This window comes from Oryx dammah, unplaced genomic scaffold (assembly GCF_014754425.2).
Source record: "Oryx dammah isolate SB20612 unplaced genomic scaffold, SCBI_Odam_1.1 HiC_scaffold_20, whole genome shotgun sequence".
Taxonomy (NCBI): domain Eukaryota; kingdom Metazoa; phylum Chordata; class Mammalia; order Artiodactyla; family Bovidae; genus Oryx; species Oryx dammah.
The window spans coordinates 67,224,588-67,237,878 of NW_024070204.1; the positions used below are offsets into that span (position 1 = coordinate 67,224,588).

Here is a 13,291-nt window from a genome sequence, read left to right on the forward strand (position 1 = left end):
CATCCTCCCACACACCCATCCTTTCATACACTCTCCCTCCTACCCATTTCCCCACCCATCCGTCCATTCGCAGTATAGTATTCTGTATTCTATACATCTATGTATACGCCCTTAACACCCACCCCCTTCCTATTTGTCCATCCACTTTGCCATCTGCCCAGCCATTCTCTCATCTGCTTATATACCCACCACCCATGTTCCCATCCACCCACTGGCTATTCTATAACAGGTTATGTGGGATAGGACAAGACGAAGTAGAGATGGGTTTTAGCTTTTCAGGACTCACAGTCAGGTCAGAGAGAGAATCTGTGAACACAAAGGACTGTGGAAGACTTTGGTGGTGGTATGGTGGTTAATACTCCGCCTGTCAATGCGGGGGACACAGGATTGATGCCTGGTCCGGGAAGATCCCACAGGCCCCAGAGCAACAAGCCTGTGCACCACGCCCGCTGAGCCCGTGCTCTGGGGCCTGTGCTCTGCAGCAAGAGAGGCCACCGCAGTGAGAGGCCCTGGAACCAGACAGTACCTCCACTCACCAGAAGCAGAGAAAGCCCATGCACAGCAACAAAGAGCCCAAATAGAAAAAGGACAGTGGCACCAGGTTAACTGTGATGAGCGCCCTAGTAAGGTGTGAAGAAGTTCTAGCAGAGGGTGGGAGCTGGGGTTCTGGGAACGTCTCAGGGAGCAGGCTGGGGTTGAGTTAGACTTTGTGGAGTGCTTAAACATGGGTATGGCGAAGGTACTCCTCATGGAGGAAGGAGCATCAAGAAAGGCCGGTAAGTAGGGGGCCTCAGGCACTGGCTGTCGCAGGAGGTGATTGCCGGGGAGCAATGGGGTCCTGGAAGAGTGGAAGGGGCAGATCACCAGGGCCAGGGGCGCCAGGCCCCGGAATTTGGGCTTTATTGCATCGGCAGCAGGGAGCCATTGAGGGTTCATCCTAAGAGGGTCTCCGGTAGAAGGCAGCGAGGGAGACGGGAGAAAGAGACTGGTGTACACAGCTGCTGGGCAGGAGCTCCTGGAGATTGTCCTCTGGAGGGGAAAGCGCACCAGGCGCAGGGCTGCAGCTGAGTGGAGTCCTGGCAGCCACTTCCTAGCTGTGTGGCCTGGGCCAAGTCACCCTCCCTGCCTGGGCCTGTTTCCTGTTCAACAGGAGGAGATGGCAGGGCTTTGCAGCTCTCGTGCATCCGTGCTGGCTAAGGTGGGATACTCCTTATCCTGCCTCAAGAGGCCATCAGAGGCCTCGGCAGGCCCTTTGGCATCTTGGCCCCCAAGGACTCAAGCCTCGGGAAGGCGGGGCTGCGGCGCTTTGGCTCCACTCTGCCCCCGGCTCATGCCTGCCAGCGTCTGAGCCCAAGGCCACGACCGCCACCCATCCTGTCCGCGACCCGCGGACCACCCTGCTCGAGTTGATGTTGAGCCCTTCCCTTACACATGGCGGGTTTCACTGTGACCCTGCTTTCCTCCGGGGCCCAACTTCCTCCTTCGTTAATTGAGAGTTGAAGGTTTCCCCACGATTGGTGACCGTTGTCACCATGCAGATTGACTGTGTGCAGGCAGGGACAGCCCAGCTGGATACTGTGGGGCGCGACCAGCCCCTCCTTGGCTCCAGTGGCCTCAGCCTCTCTGGACACAGGCCTGGCTCGGTGTCCAGAGTCAGCCAGGGGGACGAGGGAAACAGAGACCTTCCGCCTTGACTGCTCCTTCTTTGGCTCTGACCCGCTGGCCGCGGCTGCTCATCTGACAGGTCAGCTGCGAGCCTTTCCTCACGCCTGCCGCCCAGCCAGGTTGCTAGGCAACCTCACAGCTGATCCCCACCCAAGGTTCTTCTACCCGCTCTCTGCACTCAAGCCTTTTGTGCAGTGATGAGACTGTTCTGTATCTGCTCTATTCAGTATGGTAGCCGCTATCCACTGGAGTTAATGTTAACTGGGAAACTACATTTTCAGTTTCATTTAATTCAGGTAACTTGAATAGGCACCTGAGGCTCGTAGCTACCATACTGGATAGTGCAGTTACGGGGGGTTCCTGAGAGGACAGGTGCTTTTAAAGCAAGTTCTGGATGAAAGGGCCACTTTCTGTGCCTCAACCCCATCACCAAGACCCCTGTGGCTGATTGCTAGATGTCCATTGAGTGAAAATCACCTTTAGAAACCACTTGGATTCCTTAATCTGTGTTTCAGAACCTCCTTGTCCAGAAAGTGAAGTGTTTAGAGTGTTAATCGCTCAGTTGTGTCCAACTCTTTGCTACCCCATGGGCTGTAGCCTGCCAGGCTCCTCTGTCTATGGCATTCTCCAGGCAAGAACACTGGAGTAGTTTGCCATTCCCTTCTTCAGGGAATCGAACCTGGGTCTCTCGCATTGCAGGCAGATTCAGTTATAGCTTAGCTATAATTTTATCATCCAGCTTCATTTACTTATTATTATGGCTCAATTGTCTTTTTCTTATTACTATATTCTTTTCCTATTTATCATTTTAAAGGATTGCTTAATATCCCACTAAGTTGATTTAGCAGTCATCCTTGGGTTGAATATTTAGGTTATTCCCACTGTGTGGATCACAATAAACTGTGGAAAATTCTGAAAGAGATGGGAATACCAGACCATCTAACCTGCCTCTTGAGAAATCTGTATGCAGGTCAGGAAGCAACAGTTAGAACTGGACATGGAACAACAGACTGGTTCCAAATAGGAAAAGGAGTACGTCAAGGCTGTATATTGTCACCCTGCTTATTTAACTTATATGCAGAGTACATCATGAGAAATGCTGGGCTGGAAGAAGCACAAGCTAGAATCAAGATTGCCAGGAGAAATATCAATCACCTCAGATATGCAGATGACACCACTCTTATGGCAGAAAGTGAAGAGGAGCTAAAATGCCTCTTAATGAAAGTGAAAGAGGAGAGTGAAAAAGTTGGCTTAAAGCTCAACATTCAGAAAACAAAGATGGTGGCATCTGGTCCCATCACTTCATGGGAAATAGATGGGAAAACAGTGGAAACAGTGTCAGACTTTATCTTTTTGGGCTCCAAAATCACTGCAGATGGTGATTGCAGCCATAAAATTAAAAGACGCTTACTCCTTGGAAGAAAAGTTATGACCAACCTAGATAGTATATTCAAAAGCAGAGACATTACTTTTCCGACTAAGGTCCGTCTAGTCAAGGCTATGGTTTTCCAGTGGTCATGTGTGGATGTGAGAGTTGGACTGTGAAGAAGGCTAAGCGCCAGAGAATTGATGCTTTTGAACTGTGGTGTTGGAGAAGACTCTTGAGAGTCCCTTGGACTGCAAGGAGATCCAACCAGTCCATTCTGGGATTTCTTTGGAAGGAATGATGCTAAAGCTGAAACTCCGGTACTTTGGCCACCTCATGCAAAGAACTGACTCATTGGAAAAGACTCTGATGCTGGGAGGGATTGGGGGCAGGAAGAGAAGGGAACGACCAAGGATGAGATGGCTGGATGGCATCACTGACTCGATGGACGTGAGTCTGAGTGAACTCTGGGAGATGGTGATGGACAGGGAGGCCTGGTGTGCTGCGATTCATGGGGTCGCAAAGAGTCGGACACGACTGAGTGACTGAACTGAACCACTTTGTTTGCCATTATTCTGAGCTAATGTGAATTTGATCCTAGTACACGTTTTCTCTTGTCTTTTTTGGAATTATTTCCTGGCCTTACATTCTCAGGAGTGAGTGCTAATAGGCTTAAAAGGTATTTTCTAGGCTCTGGAAATCTGTTGCCAATTTTGATCTTTATGAAATTGAATCTGTCTATATTCTCGTCAGTAATGAATTTACCTATTTTACCATTTGTTTGCTTACCAGCATTGGAGGTTGTCATTTTTCCTTCCTTGTTAATTTAAAAGTGTAATGTGACTTTCTCTGCTTTTGGGGAGGAAGAGTCTTGTGGCGGAAGAATCTGTTTGCCTGGAGCCTGTTAGTAACTGCATTTCCCATCTGGGTTGCTGATTCCATTTTATCCATCAGGTCCTCTGAGAAGCCTCAGTAAAGGTCACTTTTTAGATCATGGTGCCGTTGGGAGTGAAGGTAGTTCTCATTACACAAGTGTTGCATGGTGAAGTATTTTCATAGGTGTCTACTGTCTGCTAGAACAACCCCAGATTTGGGGGGCTCATTTCTTTTTTGGTGGCAAAAGACAGTCATCCAAAAGGGAGTCTAAGGGCAGGGCCTGCTTCAGGGTCGGCTGGCTCCAGGTGTCCCACAGACCCTCAGCGTATGTCTTCCTCCATTGTGGCCTCCCTGGTCTTGGCCTCATCCTCAGGCAGCCTCTCCAAAGGGGTGGCAAGATGGGCTGCAAGACCCTTTAGCCTTCCCATCTTACAGTCTACTAACCCAAGAGAAAGAAAAAAAGATGTATTTGGTGATAAGTTTAGCAAAAAATTTAAAAAAACACACACAAAAGACCACTTGGGTACAACCCTCTTGGCCTGCCACTGGGTGTGACTGAGTGGCTGGGCTGGGCTCTGTGCCAGGATTGTGTGGGCTCAGCCCCTCATGAATCTCTTCCATGAAGAGTGAAAGAGAGGTGGTTCCCAAAAGCAACTGGTGCTGTGAGTCCTCAGGGGGAAACGGATGCAGGCCAGTCCCCCTGCTGCCCTGCTTTAGGATTCATTTCCAGGCAGCTCCAGGGGCTCCCAGGCCTGAAGTGAGCTGCGCCCCGGGAACAGGAGCCCCCCACCCCCCAGCAGTCAGGCCCTTCAGCTCGTGTGTACTCATTTACTGTTTGCTTCTGCAGATAGCACAGTCGCCGCAGCCTGCATTGTGCTCACTGCATAACCTTCACAAACTCCGCTTCCCAGCTGCGGACTGGGGACTGGGCGCTGGGGTTTGAGAGGGGCGACTGATGTTCTTTCTGGTCCCTGTGCTCTGTGATAGCAGTCCTTTCCCCGGAGGAGGGGGAGGGCGGGACACAGCGGTCAGCCTGCAGCCAGGAGGGCAGGGAGGGCCCGGGGGCGTCCCCAGCTGGCAGTGGCTGTGTGGGTGACTTTCAGGAAGCCCTCAGCCCCTGGCTGGGCCCCTTGGCTTGGGCGGGGCTTCTGCTGGAAGGGTGGTTCCCGCCTCCTTGGGGCCGGGCCCCGAGCTGCACAAGGGGGAGGATTGTTCCCAGAGAGGTGCCGGGGCGGGAAACACAAGTGGCCACTGTGTGTCTGCTCTCAGGATGTGGGGCGAGGCGCTAGTCACTGCTGGCCAGCAGTGCAGCTCTGGGTGGGGGCTCTTGCTGTCCGTCCTTCGCTGGACCCCAGTCTTGCTTCAGTCGGTGGGAGACGGACGTCAGAGGCCACAGATGGCCGTTTGTTCTTTATATGACTTCTTGTCCGTCAACTCCCACTGTGTCCCAACCACGTGGACAACCTTCAGCTTTCCAGTACCCACCCACTCCCCAAGCTGCCCTCACATCAGACTCTGGAGAGAGCTTGGCTATCATGTCCCCTTTCTCCTACTGCAGAATTTACAGGAACGTCTGGCAAAATGGTCAGGAACATGGATTTTGAAGTCACATGGGTTTCTATTTAACTTTCAGCCCTGCTGTTTTACCTGTTCTGTGACTTTGAGCAAGTGACTTCACCTCTCCGGGCATCAGTTTTCTTGCATATGTAAAATGAGGCTCTTATAGACGTACATATTCTCAAGTTCCAGACCAAGAGAAGCCGAGCTGCTTTCATCTGCTCCATCCTATAACCTCATGTTAGAACTTAAGGGCAGTCACTGTGTCTTCTTCACTGACTAGTAAACCTGAATGTCCGTCACTGTGTTCTCTACAAGTTTTGTGAACCCGAACATACTTAATCACAATGCAATGATAAATAATGGCCCTAATGTCCACCAAAAGGAGCCACACAGTTCAGAAATGCATTTTGAAATGTCAAGGAATAAATCACATTCAGGATAGTTTTAATGTTAGGTATTTTATTATATGCATTTATCCTATGTTATGCATTATTTAATATGTACACATTTATGGTATATGTCTATGTATATATATACATAGCTGCTGCTGCTGCTAAGTCACTTCAGTCGTGTCCGATTCTGTGCGACCCCGTAGAAGGCAGCCCACCAGGCTCCCCCGTCCCTGGGATTCTCCAGGCAAGAACACTGGAGTGGGTTGCCATTGTCTTCTCCAATGCATGAGAATGAAAAGTGAAAGTGAAGTCGCTTAGTCGTGTCTTCGTGACCCCATGGACTGCAGCCTACCAGGCTCCTCCGCCCATGGGATTTTCCAGGCAAGAGTACTGGAGTAGGGTGCCATCGCCTTCTCCCATATACATAGCTAGTATCTCAGCATATTTGAATACTTTAATTCTTTCTAGGTGAAAGAGTTTACAAAGTATCTTTTTTCCTACTGCTTAACAAAAAAGGTGACAATTATACTTGTTCACCCTATTTGGCTGATTAAAAATAACAATTTTTGCTGAAAGAAAAAAGAGGCTCTCTTTTTTAAAAAAATTGTTTTTATTGAATTTGTTATGATATTGTTGTTTTATGTTTTGGTTTCTTGGCCAAGAAGTGTGTGGGATCTTAGTTCCCTGACCAGGGATTGAACCCGTACTCCTTGCATTAGAAGGTAAAGTCTCAACCACTGGACCACCATGGAATTCCCAAAAGAGGCTCTTCATAATACGATGCTCTTGTAAACATTAACTGGGGGGATTAATGAGGGCCCCGTGTCTTCTTGGGCCCTCTCTAAGCTCTGCTGCTTTGGAGTTAGTTTTGCTTTCAGGCTCCCCTTGGGAGCATGATGACCTGGCAGCTTGACTGTGGTAGGCAGTGCCAGAGGCTAGCAGTGAAAGAGAGCTCAGAGCAGTCTTCTGAGATTGCATTTCATTGGCCGACTTGATCACATGTCTGTCCTTGAACCAATCACTGTGGTAAGACGGAATGCAGTGTACTGACTGGATGGCGTAAATCATCTACCTGCTTCTAGATATGGTGGTGGGATCAGCCGCATTACAGCATGGGGACTGAGGATGAGAGTGGGTTGGTTCCTCTGAAGGAAGATCAGGGAAGGGTGAATTATGTTATGGGAAGGCAATAATTCCAACCTTTAGGAAGAAATTCTTCCCTGGAAAAGTGCCTCACAATAACAGGCACTCCATAAATGATGCTTGAATGAGTGAATGGGGAATAAGCTGATCCCCACCAGCCTGGTGTAGTAAAGAACACTGAACTGGAAGAAGACCACTGCAGCTCCCAGTCCTGGGTGGGATATCTCTCTGAGCTTCAGTGTGCTCATCTGGGAAATGGGCGTGATGGCTGATACCTCACTCCTGAACAGGTTAAATCCTGGCTCTCTAGTCCTCCGCAGCTACCAAGCACTCTGGCAGTGAGTGGTTGCTATTGGCTGTGGTTGTCGTTTATCTTTGGCAAAGGGAGGTGGCGCAGGGAACGCGGGGCCCTTGCCAGGACAGGCATGCTGAGAGCTGATGCAGAGCTCAGGCTGTTTGAGATAGGCAGGCTGGAATTTGGATTCACCCTTCACCCTCCACCTGCTGTGTGACCCGAGGCGTTTACTGTGACTCTCTGAGTCTGTTTCCTCGTCTGTAAATCGGGAATGCTGGTATTTGTCTCGAAGGGCTGCATTGAGGATGAAGTGAGAAATTCTATTTAAGGCCTGTCGCAGCACACAGTGAGTGCTCAGACAGTGTTAGCTGGTTTATTATCAGCGATTATTACTCCTCTGTGGTCTTCAGGTGACAGACTGCTGCTGCCACCTACTTGCCATCTGCCTCTATGAGGATTTGATTATGAGCTGCTGACCTTCAGCATCCCCTGAAGGGAGTCGAGAGTGGAGATCAGAAACCAGGCCCTCTGTGCACTGGAAACAACTGGCAGAACAGGTCTTCAGGTCGATGTTTCCAGAGACAATTTTATGAGTAGAGTCTTGCATCTTCTCATATCTAGAAAAGCACTAGAATCTTTCATGGTGATGTCAGTTTTTCGTGACTAGCAGAGATCTTCTGCCAGAACTATGTGCTTGATTGCACGTACTCCTCTTTCACCAAAATTACATACATACTGACCTTCCCCCGGCCTCTTTGGAGCAGTCTTTCAGGGCTGTCTGAAATGCTGTCTCCCGGGCTATAGTCCTCATTTTGCCCCAGATAAACCTTAGCTCACAACCCTCACATTGTGCATTTTTTTCAGTTGACACTGGCTTAATCAGGCTATTAGAGCATTTAATTTGGCCAGGTCACTTCATGTGCCATGACTGTTGGCAGCCCATCCTGGCAGGCTCCGGGTCTCCGTGAAATCAGAGAGAGGTGCTGGGGCGGGCGTTCCTCAGTGTTGATGTTGGTGCCCTGCCTGAGGCTGGACCCTGCGGTCAGTGCTGCCTTTCAGGGTGGAGTGCAGGACACGTTTAATGCTCTTCTGGAAAACAGCCCCTGCCTGGGCCTCTTCTACCTGCAGGAGAGAAGAGTCCTTTAAAGGAAACCTGGGAAAAGGTGACTGTAGCCTCCTTCACCAGCTCTCAGGAGTGAAAGATGGGTAAGTGAAGGCAGCCTTTGCTAGCTTAGCTCTCCCTGTGCTGCTGCGGCAGAGGCCTAGGAGGGCGTGGCCACAGGGGTTGCCTCGGTCACCTGGCTCTTGCTGTAGCTGCTTGCTAAGCCCTCTACTGTCTTTTCTGTAAATGAGCAGAGTGGGCCTTAGCTTTGCTTCTGGATCTGGACAGGAGGAGGAGTGTGAGTGCTGTACTGTGAAAGAATGCGTTGATGGTCTTCTAGTGGGGCAGAAAAAGTCAGCTTTACAAGAAATGAAAGGGCAGGCACATCCTCAGTTAAGTGTGTGTGTGTGTGTGTGTGTGTGAGAGAGAGAGAGAGAGAGAGAGCGAGCGCCTGATTGCTTAATTGTTGAGAGAGAGAGAGAGTGCCTGATTACTTAATTGATGAATTTCTAAGGCGTTCCAAGCAAGTTTTCAAAACTGAGTTCGGGGGGAGGACCTGACCCAGGGAGGGCCGGGTGAGCAGGGTGATGTCTAGGATGGACGATGGCATCAGGAAATGGCCCCACACGAAAGTCCGTTCCCTGAACTGAGCTCCTGGGCCAGACGTGGAAGGTTCCCTAGACCACGTGGCCACCAGGGGTGCAGATCCGGGAGCGGGGCTGCCTGTGTTCCCGTTCAGCCCCGTCACCCGAGTTGCTGGGGCTCTGCCTCAGTCTCCCCATCGGAGGTAACAGTTGCACCTGCCTGGCAGGATGCTTGAGGAGGTACGTGAGTGACCACGTGTCGAAGTGTAGACAAGGGTCCCACATCGAGCGGGCCCTTGAGAAATGTCAAAGCGTTATTGTCACTGTGTGGAACCTGCGGACTTGGTGGCTCAGTTAATGGAAACGTTTACCTAAACTGAGAATAAATTTACAAATGAGCGAAAAAGTTGCCTATTGGCATCACTTCCTTCCTCCCAGTTTCCATGCCACCCCCTAGGCACACTGTCTCACCGCTGGCAGCAGAGATGGGTCTCCCCCACTGGCTGCTGAGCTGCTTGGGGCCGGGGCGGGGGTGGATGTGTGTGCATCACTGGTACCGTGGGCAGGGCCTCTGGTCTCAGAGGCTTCTGAGTTCTGGGGGTGATGGGGGACCTTGGAGAGTAGTGTGCAGTGCCAGAATGCTGAAAGTTAGAGGACCTAGGTTCAGATTCTGGGACTGCCTCTCTGGTTCCAGCCTTGTCCCTCTCTCTAGTTCGTAGAGTGGGTTACCGTGTGAGGTGACGTGAGTGCCCGTCGTCATCCGCAGGGTGCTGGGTGGCGCAGCTGTCAGCGTTTCCATCGGCTCACGTGGTGGAGCTGTCCTGTTAGGCACGTGCTGTGCTGTGTGGCATGTCCTCGGAGCAGCACCGAGGTGTGAAGTCTAGGGTGGCCCGTTTTCCATGCACTTTCCAGCAGACTGCTGTTCAAAGGCTGCAGACGAGCGCTGGCTTTTAGGCCTGTGTTGAAGGACAGTGTGCTCTCTCTCACTGGGGGACCCCTTTCCCCTGACCAGAGGCACAGTGGGTGGGCGCTCCCAGAAGTGCCCCCCACCCCAGGGCTTCCGGGGATCGGTTGGGCTCTGCCCCTTCTGGGCACTAGCTCACTGTGGGTGAAATCGCTTGCACTACTTACACGGTTATTTCTCTCTCACTGCCAGTTTTAACTGTGGTTAAATATGCAGAGCATAAAATAGACTATCTTAGCCGATTCTAGCTGTACAGTTCACTGGGGTTAGGTCTGCTCACAGTGTGTGTGCCGCCTTCCCCTCTATCCATTTCTAGAACTTGTGCCTCATCCCAACAGAAACTCTGTACCCACTAAACAACTCCTCACTCCTGCTGGTAACCAGTCCCTGGCAGCCTCTATTCTACTTTCTTTCTCTATGAAAGTAGTTTATTGACTGTTCTAGGTACCTCATTTATGTGGAATTATGCGATATTTGTCCTTTTGTGACTGTATTATTTCTAACTTAGCATAATGTCCTCCAGATTCATCCATGTTGTAGCTTGTGCCAGAATTTCCTTCCTTTTTAAGACTAAACAGTACTCCATTGAATGTGTAAATCATCCTCCCAGGAAGACTGGTTCTGGGACAACCCCGCAGATACCAAAATCCGTGGGGGTTAAGTCTTTTATATCAATGACGTTCAGTTCAGTTCAGTTCAGTTGCTCAGTCGTGTCCGACTCTTTGCGACCGCATGAATCGCAGCACGCCAGGCCTCCCTGTCCATCACCAACTCCCAGAGTTCACTCAGACTCACGTCCATCGAGTCCGTGATGCCATCCAGCCATCTCATCCTCGGTCGTCCCCTTCTCCTGCCCCCAATCCCTCCCAGCATCAGAGTCTTTTCCAATGAGTCAACTCTTCGCATGAGGTGGCCAAAGTACTGGAGTTTCAGCTTTAGCATCATTCCTTCCAAAGAAATCCCAGGGCTGATCTCCTTCAGAATGGACTGGTTGGATCTCCTTGCAGTCCAAGGGACTCTCAAGAGTCTTCTCCAAAACCACAGTTCAAAAGCATCAATTCTTTGGCACTCAGCTTTCTTCACAGTCCAACTCTCACATCCATACATGACCACTGGAAAAACCATAGCCTTGACTAGATGGACCTTTGTTGGCAAAGTACTGTCTCTGCTTTTCAATATGATATCTAGGTTGGTCATAACTTTCCTTCCAAGGAGTAAGCGTCTTTTAATTTCATGGCTGCAGTCACCATCTGCAGTGATTTTGGAGCCCCCCAAAATAAAGTCTGACACTGTTTCCACTGTTTCCCCATCTATTTCCCATGAAGTGATGGGACCAGATGCCACCATCTTTGTTTTCTGAATGTTGAGCTTTAAGCCAACTTTTTCACTCTCCTCTTTCACTTTCATCAAGAGGCTCCTTAGTTCTTCTTTGCTTTCTGCCATAAGAGTGGTGTCATCTGCATATCTGAGGTTATTGATATTTTTCCCGGCAATCTTAATTCCAGCTTGTGCTTCCTCCAGCCCAGCATTTCTCATGGTGTACTCTGCATATAAGTTAAATAAGCAGAGTGACAATATACAGCCTTGACATACTCCTTTTCCTATTTGGAACCAGTCTGTTGTTCCATGTCCAGTTCTAACTGTTGCTTCCTGACCTGCATACAGATTTCTCAAGAGGCAGGTCAGGTGGTCTGGTATTCCCATCTCTTTCAGAATTTTCCACAGTTTATTGTGATCCACACAGTCAAAGGCTTTGGAATAGTCAATATAGCAGAAATATATGTTTTTCTGGAACTCTCTTGCTTTTTCCATGATCCAGTGGATTTTGGCAATTTGATCTCTGGTTCTTCTGCCTTTTCTAAAACTAGCTTGAACATCTGGAAGTTCACGGTTCACATATTGCTGAAGCCTGGCTTGGAGAATTTTGAGCAGTACTTTACTAGCATGTGAGATGAGTGCAATTGTGAGGTAGTTTGAGCACTCTTTGGCATTGCTTTTCTTTGGGATTGGAATGAAAACACCTTTTCCAGTCCTGTGGCCACTGCTGAGTTTTCCAAATTTGCTGTCATATTGAGTGAAGCACTTTCACAGCATCATCTTTCAGGATTTGAAATAGCTCAACTGGAATGCCATCACCTCCACTAGCTTTGTTCGTAGTGATGCTTTCTAAGGCCCACATGACTTCACATTCCAGGATGTCTGGCTCTAGGTGAGTGATCACACCATCGTGATTATCTGCGTCATGAAGATCTTTTTTGTACGGTTCTTCTGTGTATTCTTGCCACCTCTTCTTAATATCTCCTGCTTCTGTTAGGTCCCTACCATTTCTGTCCTTTATCAAGCCCATCGTAGTATTTCCATATAAGCTGTGCACATCCTTCTGTATATTTTAAACATCTGTAGGTTACATTTAATACCGAAGTCTATGTAAATGCTATGTAAATAGTTGTAAATATGATGTAGATGATATGTAAATAGTTGCCAGGCACGTGGCAAATTCAAGCTTTGCTTTTTGGAACTTTCTGAGTTTTTTTCCTGAATATTTTTGATCTTCAGTTGGTTGACTCTGAGGATGTGGAACTTAGGATCCAGGAGGACTGTCTGTGCCCTGTTTTGTCACTTCATTCATCTGCTGATGGACACTTGGGTTGTTGCCACCATTTGGCTCTTGTGAATAGCGCTGCTGTGAACATTGGTGTACAGAGACTGCTCAAATTCCTGCTTGCAGGTCTTTTGCAGATATGCCTCGGAGTGGAACTGCTGGGCCGTATGGTAGTTCTATGTTTAACCTTTTGAGAAACCGCCAAGCTCTTTTCCACAGCAGCTGTACTGCTTTTCTGCCCACTAGCAGTGCACAGAGGTACCAGTTTTTCCACGCCCTCAACACTTATTTTCCATTTTTAGAGAATTATATCTATCCTTGTAGATGTGAAGTTCTCTCACTCTCTTTTTCATCAAATAAGAAACCTTTGTTAGAACCAGGTGAAGTGCATCTATGAAAAACTCTTTTAATTTTGCTTTTAATATATGTGACATAATGCAAATAAATGCTCAAAACATTCTTTTAACACTTTAAAGCAATACAGGGAGAGTAAAAGTGTCCTTTGTCTCTGTCCCCATTTCAGTCTCCTCCCCAGCCTGCTGTCAGGCAGTATTTTTCCAGAGTTTTCCATGCATTTACATTTCATGTGTAAGCATTTATGAAAAAGTAATTTTCCATTTTTTTTTAATATAAAAAGCATCGTACCACTTTTTATTTTTCAGTGACGTGGGTCTTTTACAGAACAGCCAGGAATCTTTCCAGGCTGTTTGTAGATCTCTGCTGTTCTTGTATTCTTATTTAT

At 48.8% G+C, this 13,291-nt stretch overlaps 1 protein-coding gene across 1 annotated transcript in view; it reads left to right on the forward strand.

The window, feature by feature from the left end:
• STK10 (serine/threonine kinase 10) overlaps positions 1 to 13,291 on the forward strand; it is a 128,583-nt gene that overhangs the window by 14,694 nt on the left and 100,598 nt on the right. The gene's annotated exons all lie outside the window — the stretch shown is intronic.